This window comes from Gossypium arboreum, chromosome 2 (assembly GCF_025698485.1).
Source record: "Gossypium arboreum isolate Shixiya-1 chromosome 2, ASM2569848v2, whole genome shotgun sequence".
Classification (NCBI taxonomy): Eukaryota; Viridiplantae; Streptophyta; class Magnoliopsida; order Malvales; family Malvaceae; genus Gossypium; species Gossypium arboreum.
This window is the reverse complement of record NC_069071.1, coordinates 10,135,081-10,145,758: the sequence shown is the minus strand read 5'-3', so window position 1 is coordinate 10,145,758 and position 10,678 is coordinate 10,135,081.

Below are 10,678 nucleotides of genomic sequence, written 5' to 3'. Positions count from 1 at the left end.
TTGGTGACTTCGTCACAATATCTGGCAGCCTCGCTACAATCTGGTGGCTTCGCCACATATATATATCTGTTCTGGTGGCCTAGGCAGAATATCTATATCTGGTGACTTCGTCACAATATCTGGCAGCCTCACTGCAATTTTTGTGGTGTGTAGCAGTTGGGTGGGTCGAGTAGTCTCCCCACATGGTGTAAGGCTGGTACGGGGGTGTTATGGATGGCTCTGGGTTGGGATTTCTGCATTCATGATATATTTGTTTCAGATCTGCTATGGGCCTATGGGTTTCATTCGATTTACATCTTGGGCCAAGGCCTAGATAAGTCGACTCGGAGGTTTGATCATTTTGGGCTATGGTTGGGTTATGTTACACCTTGAGTTTACCGAACTCACCCTTTATTTTCATCTCTGCAGAAATCCCCAACCATAGTGGGCTTGGAGCGTGAGGATTGGAGTGGCCACATCATCGCAAAGTTGGTTTTTCTAAGTTAGTTTATTTTTATTATTTTATATCTGATTTAATTTTAGGTTTTAAGTTGTAATAAGGTCGCTATTTAAATTTCTTTTTTCGCTATGGTTTTATTTTTCGATTATATTTATACTATGACTAAAGCGCTAGTGTTAGGTGCGTGGGTTTTCAAAATTAATGAACGTTTTCAAGACTCAACAAGGACAACAAATGGATAGCCTAAAGATTGATAAACCGGCTTTTCATTCAACCGTTGTTTTTACAAAGACCACCCCAATCACTTAAACCAACGAATGCATACTAAGTCGTAAGTCCATGTGACACATCAGATCTGGCCATAACGTCTAGGCCGGGTTTGGGTGTTACACTACCGGATACTTAATAGCCCCGAACATGGGATAAAATGCTGATGCCATGTCCCAGACATGGTCTTACACTGGCTAGCACATTAAATTCGATGCTGTGTCCTAGACAGGTCTTAAACTGACTTTCCTATATCGAGGCTGATGCCATGTTTCAGACAAGTCTTACACTGACACACAATAACCTGACGCCATGTCCCAGATAGGTCTTACACTAGCTTGTATATCACGAGGCTGATGCATGTCCCAGACATGTCTTACGCTGGCATTCATGATGTGGAGGTTCAGATTTTGTATTTCTTGATCTAAAATAATAATAATTCACACATTTAATCATTTTATCGATCTAGGTACTCAACAATTTATAATTGGGAAAAATGATCGTTTTTCCCCTAGACCCAAAAATAGATTTTTATCATATTTTCTCATTAATCAAGCCTAGCCGAATACTTTTTATACTAGGAGCAGCCCACAATTCTCATTATCTCACACATTTATTACCTATTTTACAACTTATGCAAAACGGTCCTTAGTTAGGGTTTCCATGAAAACTACTTCACAAAAGTTGTTTATTACACAACCATGATTCATTTTCTTCCATAAAATTTCAAAAGATAACATGACCACTCTCATGGGAAAACCATAGAATTTTAACCATTTTGCAAAATAGTCTCCTCATTTGAAAGCTCATGCTACAAGGATTCTAAAAGTACAAAAATCATCAAGAAAGACCATCAAAATCACTTACTTGTGAGGGTTACAATTTGCTAAAATTTTCAATCTTTCAAACCTCTATTTTGCTGGTGTTTTTTAGTGGAGAAGAAGATGAAAAATGGATGATATCATCTTTATTTTCTTTTATTTTATTTCTTTTTGGCCAAATAAGTCACCAAACTTCACCTAACATTTGACTATTTTAATTTCCTTCTCTCATGGCCGGCCAAGCACCATCCTAGGGTCTATTTGCACTTTAAATACCCCTACTTTATGATCCATGGCCATTTAACAGTATTTTCTAGCAAATCACAACTTTTTCCCTTTTGCAATTTAGTCATTTTTCGTAATTAAGCTCACAAACGCTAAAATTACTTCACCAAATGTTTCATGCATTGAAATAATCATGCTATAACACCAAAATAATAATTAAATGATTTTTATAACTTTGGATTTGTGGTCTCGAAACCACTATTTTGATTAGGCCCAAAATAGGGCTGTTACAAACAACTTCTAATGCTTGCATGATTTGTCCTATTTTTAATGATTTCTATGTCTTCAGGATTGTTGTAGCTTAATCTAGTTGGCCTAGGGACTAATTTACAAAATTGTTAAAGGTTTAGAGTTTTACCATGAGCATGTTTGCATATTTCTTGAAGTTTAATGAAAGATTATGAGTCCTTGTTGTTAAATAAACAGGTTTTGTAAATGGATTTTTGAATAAAATGTCATTTAGGGACTTATTTGTAAAAGTAATGAAATACCATGGTATATTTGTGAAATACTAATTTGTATGGATTACTAGAAGTCCTTAGTGAATTTTACTAGTATGAAATATGAATGAAACTGCTTAAATCTTATTTTACGAACTTGAGGACTAAATTGTGAAAAGTTAAAATGTTAGGGGCAAAATTGTAATTATGCATAAATTTGGATTATGGATTGAATTGAATGTTTGAGATTGATTGAAGCACTTAATTGAATATAATTATTTATTTAGATCAAGATAAATATCAATCGGATCTAAACGGAGGAAAGGCAAAAATCACGGATTAGCTCTATCGTATTTCTACACTCTAGTTGACAATGTAAGTTCATAGTATTTAAATGTGTAATTGAATTTCTACTTTTATTTTCATATTATAGTTATGTAACTAAATGCTTATAGTTAATTATTCCTTGAATTGCACATACATGCTCCTATTTGTACTTCGATACCTCTGAATTGCACATACGTGCCCTTGTTTGTACTTCGGTACCCTTGAATTGCCCATACGTGCCCTTGTTTGTACTTTGGTACCCTGAATTGCACATAAGTGCCCCTGTTTACACTTCAATAACTGTAACTCGAGTAAAATATGAATCATAGTCAATTGTTGTTAAATTTGATGATATATTATGCTCTTACTAAGCTCTATAAGCTTATTAGTTTTTGTGGATTGTTTTATAGATCGTTGATGCTGACTTTCGGACAAATCAAACCTTTAGCTCACACTATCCATCAATGTTGGTAGTTCTTGTGTCTCTTAGGGTAGTGGCATGTATATATGGCTATATAGGTTGTTTTCGTACAATATGTCAATATACTAAACTAAGTTGTTAGGTACTTTATTAAGGTTGTAAGTAGGAATCTTTTTGGTACAATTAGAATGGTATGAAAATGAACACTTGTGAATTGTTTTGGCTCGAGAATGAATTAGGTTCTTTGCTAGAAATGGATCAATATTACATGTTTAGTTGTTAATGTTAGATATATTTTAGTGTCCATGAAAGGCACATTGGTTGATTGTTGATAGAACATTAAAATGGTATGTTATGTTGAGTTTCTTGTGGCCTCAATTATGGTATGCCTTAAGATGAAAATTGAATTATTTGTGAATATTTTAAGTGTAGTAATGCATACGATTAGGTGAGGTTGTTTGATTGTGATTGAGGTGCCTATATAGCATATTGGTTTAATGGGATTTTCTCATTTGAATTAGTAATTTTATCCATGTTTTGAGGCCATGGTTATGGGTGCAAATGGCTTGTAGGTATATGCTTGAAGTGGGTGAAGGAAATGGCTTGATTTTTGCCAATTTCTTATCCACACAGCCTAAGACACGGCTTTGTGTGTTAGCTGTGTGTCCCATATAGGTTTTAAAGGTTTCAAGTCAGGCAGTTACACGGCCTAGCGCATGGCCTTGTACACGGGCGTGTGTGGCCATTTCGATTGTTACATGGTCTGGCACACGGGTATGTGGCTTGGCTGTGTATCCCAACTCAGAGAGTTACATGGACACGGGATGGGACACGGCCTGGCCACACGGCCATGTGACCCCTGCAGTTGAAAATTTCTAACTTTTTCTTACATGTTTCAAATGTTTTTGATTTAGTCCCAAATCGTTTCCAAAGGGTTTTTAAGGCTTTGAAGGCTCGATTAAGGGAAGTTATGCATGTATATGAATGGATTATGCTATATTGATTTTAATGTTTTAAAATGTATGCTTTTATGGTAGTGCTCCGTAACCCTATTCTGACAATGGATATGGGTTAGGGGTGTTACATTTAGTAGTACCAGAGCTACGGTTTAGTCGATTTTAGGACTAGCATAGTGAAGTGATATTGAGTATATACATGCCACATATACCATGTGATAGTGTGATGTTTTTGATCCATTCTAATATTTTATTTCTTATAGATTCAACATGTCAGCTGAATCAAATCAAGTTATAGTTAATGAAGCTGAAGATAATGTTCAAGCTTCGAATCCTGACGCAAGTAACAGTGCGTCTATTTCACAATCGTTGCTGATGAGATAAAAAATGGATTTTTGGGAATGATGAACCAATGGTTCAATAAATTCAAGCAAGAAAATCTTGCAACTTTGCCACCTTCACCCCATGTTGTGTCTCCTTCGGCACCTCTAAATTAAAACAACTCGTTTTCAGTGAAATTAGAATAGTGGTTTCAAAACCATAAATTTGACATCAAAATATTTATTTTATTATTATTTTATTATCTAAAGTATGTTAGTATTACCATATAAAAATTTCGTTAAGAAATATTACCGTTTACATGCTTAATTTAATAAAAAGGACTAAATTGCATAAAGTGTAAAAGTTGAGTTCTAGTAGCTAAAGGCATTAAATAGCTATAGAACCTTAAAGTGTGAGTCCTTATGTGGTAATTAGACCATTAATGGTGTTAGTGGATGTACATGGCTTAGTATTATTGAAATTTGGAATAATTTTAAAGGTTAATTTAGTAAATAGATTAATAAGACTAAATTAAATAAAACCAAAATTTTTTTCATCTTCTTCAAGGTTTCTCCACTGAAAATTTAAGAAGAAAAACAAGCTATTAGGGTTCATCTATTCGGTTGCTTAAAGTCCTAGCATGGAAGTGAATTTTTATCCCGTTTTTAATGATTTTTATGTTTTCGGGATCGTTGTAGCTTAATCTAGCTAGCCTAGAGACTAATTTGTGAAACTGTTATACTATTAGATTTTTTCCATGAATGAATGTATATGTGTTTTGATGTTTTATGGAAGAAAATGGTTAGTTGTTGATAGATAAAGAACTTTTGTTAAGTGATTTTTGGTGAAATTGTCAAATAAGGATTAAATTGAAAATTAGAAAATTATACATGGTGAAATTGTGAAATAAATGAAATATAGGGCTTGCTAGGGACTTATATCAAATTTGACTGTAATGGGGTAATCATGAATTGCATGAATTTTCATTTTTATGAGCTAGGGACTAAATTGTAATGAAATCAAAATTATAAGGGCAAAAATATAATTTTTCTAAAATATGAGTTTGGGTTAAATTGAATAAAATAAGTATTGAATTGAGCTAAATTTATTCATTTTGATAAAGATTGACCACGTACGACTCTAGATCGAGGCAAAGAAAAAGCTTCAGATTAGTCAACTCTATTTTTACGTTCATCGTCAAGGTAAGTTCGTACGATTAAATAACGTTTTAAGTTATGATTTGAATGCTATTACTGTATAATATCAAATTGTGTCTCGACGAAAAAATTCAACAACGTATCGACAACTATCAAACTATGAAAAGGGATGGCTTCGGCTGTCAAAACATGGAAAGGGATAGCTCCGGCGAGCAAATTATGAAAAGGGATGGTGATGACCATCAACAATGAAAAGGCATGGTGACGACCATCAACAATGAAAATGGATGGTGGTGACCATCAAAATTATGAAAAGGGATCGCTTTTGTTGTTGAATCATGAAAAGGGATAGCTCCGGCTATCAAATTATGAAAAGGGATGGAGACGACCATCAACAATGAAAAGGGATGGTGACGACCATCAAAAATGAAAAGGGATGGTGATGACCATCAAAATTATGAAAAGGGATAGCTTTGGCTGTTAAACTATGGAAAGGGATGGCTTCGGCTGTCGAATTATGAAAAGGTACAGCTTCCGCTATCGAATTATAAAAAGGGATGGTGTCAACAATCGTGTTATTACTTCGGGAGAGCTTTAGTGAGAGCTTTCAATGTAATTTACCTTACTATGATGGAAGGTACGAAGTGTGTACTATTATGACAATGAAGAGCATGAATTAATATGTTTAAGTTTATGAATTATCTATTATTATGTTGGATTGATTTATATGTGTTTTGAGATTATGTAATGTAGTGATAAGCTTAGACTAAATACAATACGAGCCTACTGTAACACCCCAAACCCGTGACCGTCACCGGATTTGAACACGTGGTGTTACCGGGCTTACTTCCCTTATTTCTCTCTTTGTAAAATCTGATTGCTGTTCTAGGCAGGCTAGCTAACTGCGTCACTGTCGCCTTAAAAATCATATCTCGAGTTTCAAAACTCAGAAACTGATTCTGTAAATTTTCCCTGAATTTAGACTCATATATCTATCCATGGATTTATTTCTAGAATTTTTTGTCGGGCCAATTGGTACAGTTTATTAGTTAAAGTCACCAATGTTACAGGAGTCGACTACACTGACCTTCGGGCGTTAAAACTTGAATATCTCTCTGTACAGGGCTTTAATACTGGTTCCGTTTGTTTCTAATAAAACTAGACTCAAAATGGAATCTGCACATATAAGGCATGACTTCTAATTATTTCTGGATAATTTATAGTAAATTTTCAAAGTCACGACAGGGGACCCAGAAACCATTCTGGCCCTGTCTCACGAGAACTTTAATATCTCTCAGTATACTGCTCATATGGTCGTTTCGTTCCATCCATATTAAACTAGATTCATCAAGGTTCAATTGAATAATTTATTCACTATTTAATTCTACTTCTACTATTTTTAGTGAATTTTCAATCTCACCTCACTGCTGCTGTCCGCAACAGTTACTGCAGTAGACTATGCCAATTTCATGAATCTTTCCTTGGCCTTAATCATCCATCATACATGACACAAATTATGGCCACCTTATCAAAATTAAAGTTTCTAAGACTCGTGGCTATAGGTTCTAGCATCCCACTCGGCGACCACATAGGCCATTTTCACATGGCTTAAAGTTTACAACCCACAGTTCAACAAAATATAATAGCCTATACATGCCAAATGTTCTTCAACAACGAAGACAATACCAAAATATTTCAGCCGGTGTGATGACTTCAACGACGGTTCCGATCACGCAAACAATACGAGTCCGAGAGACCTAAAATGGGTGACAAGAAAACACCGAGTGAGTTTATAACTCAGTAAGTCATAAGCATTCATCAATCCACTGATAAAGTTACTACAACATGAACAATAAACGAGGTTAGGTACTCATCCATATCGAATCTATACCATAATTCCTCGGACCTTTTGGTCCAATCTCATACCAAGTCATACATCCACATTTCATATTCTACACAACAAGATATTTGAAGCATTTTCACACACTAACTCATTTCCACCACAATCATACAATTTCAATCATCACATAGATTTAAGGCTTACCAAATTCAACCCCGAGCATGAACGTATTTTCTATTCGTCATGAGCTCGAGGTACTTACCCGATCCGCTGTCCATACTCAACTCGATGGAGACACACCTCCATATATATAGAGTACGCACACACGAGTGCTTAATACTCGATTTCGCACACTTAGTGCCACGCAATTTAAGCCCGCACACATAGTGCCATACCCTTCGAGCTCGCACACCCAAAGGTCGTATTTTTTCCAGCATGCACACTTAGTGCCATATATTTCCAGCATGCACACTTAGTGCCATATATTTCCAGCATGCACACTTAGTGCCAATCTCGTCACCGACACACGTATTGCCCAAGACACTTAGTGCCGAAAGCAAACTTTCTACACATTTCACTATTTCTTTTACATTCAACAATTGTCATCACTCCATACACATACAATTTCATTTATATATATATATATAGCATCCCATTAGATACAATTGCATAGATTTTACAATCATTTAAGCAATATCAAACATATGTGCTTAATGACTTACCTTGTGTTGGGCAAATAATTCTAAGTCGGCTACTCGTTGACCTTCGATTTCCCCTTGTTGGACGCCTCTCCTTTAGGATCTTGAGCTTAAACAAACAAATTAACTCATTCAATCGTTTTGGTACATATGTTGGTATCCACATTCTAATGATCATATAACATACGAACGACATGGTAAAATTTTTATCTTGCTACCTTATGTTCTTGGCTATTCGCCAATAGCCTTATGCAATTTACTATTCTATCAATAATCCTATCACACATACACATATACATATTCGTATATTAAATAGCCACCCTCACTAACCACCCATTTTAGTTGATTTTATACAATCAAAGGCAATATCATGATTGGGTATACCTAAATAGCCGAATGTGCTAAAATTGATCTAACATCACCTATACCCTTGATTGAATGGCCGAATACTTATACTATCAATTATAGTATCGATTTTATTCTTTCAAACACATAGTCCCCATTCGGCCCTAACCATTTACTTAACGTATGTGTACAAATTCCATCTCAAAATTAGGAGTTGCAACTACAACTAGGTTACCACAATGCTCATCAATGACCGAATGCCTAAGCACAACTCTACTAAAAATTTATCCAACATCATTAACTTGCCCTTCACTATTTTTTTTTTAAACATCATATACAAAGTAACTTACATGTATATATAAAACCAACCTTGCTAGCACAATATCCCTTAACCGAATATCATAAACCCAAGCCACATATATAGTTCATCAAGGCCTTTCATTGGCCACATTCGCACCCTCCCTTATGAACAAACCAATTTCAACTTTCATGAAAAATATATGTACCAAGAGCTTCAACTACTTGGCCAAATACCAAACCTCCAAACAACCAAATTTAATCCATGGAATGAATAGAACTTGAACTAATCACCTCATTTACATCTAAATTTCCAAGGGTTTCAAAGTGCTTACCTCTTCCTAAGCATCAACCAAGCCAAATCATGCACAAAGAATTCCTTCTTCTTCCTCCTTCAAGCCACGGCAATGGAGAATAGAATGAGCATTTTCCTTCTTTTTTTTTGTTTTTTCTCTCTAGTTACGGCACAATGGGGGGTATCCATGCTCATTTTTTTGTTCATTTCTTTAATGCTAGCTATTATTTTATGGCTTCCTACATACACCACTAGCATAACATGTTGGAAACATGTTCCCTTGCCCATTATTTTGTCATGGCCGGCCAATATCCTTGTCAAATGGGTTATTTGACATGCAACTCCATTTATTTTACTTCATTCCTTTATTAACCTCTTAAAATTAGCCACATATAATTAAATCCTTTCACATGAGTCCTTTTCTTTCAATTCACCTTCAAATTAACTAAATCAAAGAATTAAAAAATTCACACATGCATTTTCACATATTTAGACAAGAACTATCATACTCAAATAATTTAGTGATTCGGTTTAGCGGTCCCAAACCGCTTTCCGACTAGGGTCACTTTAGGGATGTCACAACTCTCCCCACTTAAGAAATTTTCGTCCCGAAAATCTTACCGTAAATAAGTTTGGGTATCGCTCTTTCATAGAGTTCTCGGGTTCCCAAGTGGCTTCTTCAATTCGTGTTTATGCCACATCACCTTCACTAGTGGGATTTTCTTATTTCGCAACTCTTTTACTTCATGCATCAGAATGCGAACTGGCTCCTCTTCATAGCTCAAATTAGGCTGAATCTCAATCTCGGATGGAGCGATTACGTGCGACGGTCGGATCTATATCGTCAAGCATCGAGACATGGAAAACGCTAGAATCTTTTCGAGCTCAAAGGGGATTAATCGGTATGCGACTGGTCCGACTCGTTCGGATACTTCATACGGCCCGATGAACCTTGGACCCAATTTGCCCTTACGACCAAATCTAAACACCTTCTTCCAGGGTGAGACTTTGAGAAATACCTTGTCTCCCACCGATATTCAATGTCTTTTCTTCTCAAATCCGATACGACTTTTGGCGATCCGAAGTAGCTTTCAAACTTTCACGGATTACTCGAACTTTCTGCTCGGCATCCTTAATCAAATCAACCCCGAAGATTTTACTTTCACTAAGTTCAGTCCAAAATAATGGGGTACGGCATTTACGACAGTATAAAGCCTCGTAAGGCGCCATCTTAATGCTTGATTGAAAACTATTGTTGTAGGCGAATTCAATCAAGGGTAAATACCGTTCCCATGAACCACTAAACTCAAGGATGCAACATCTCAACATATCCTCGAGTATTTGAATTATCCGTTCGGATTGACCATCGGTTTGGTCTCTAATTCGACTACTAGCACCTCATCGGGTGAAACGGATAGATGAGCATCCATCACTCTCAAAGCAAACAGTGCCTTGCGACTTAAAGCATCGGCCACCACGTTGGCCTTTCCCGGGTGATAATCAATGATGAGTTCATAGTCTTTCAACAACTCAAGCCAACGTCTTTGTCGCAGGTTTAAATCTCTCTGAGTCATCAAATATTTTAGACTCTTGTGGTCCGAATAAATGTGACACCTTTCTCCAAACAAGTAATGCCGCCATATCTTCAAGGCGAACACTATGGCTGCTAGTTCAAGGTCATGGGTCGGATAGTTTCTCTCATACGGCTTTAGTTGTCTCGACGCATAAGCCACAACTCGACCTTCTTGCATCAACACACAACCTTTTTG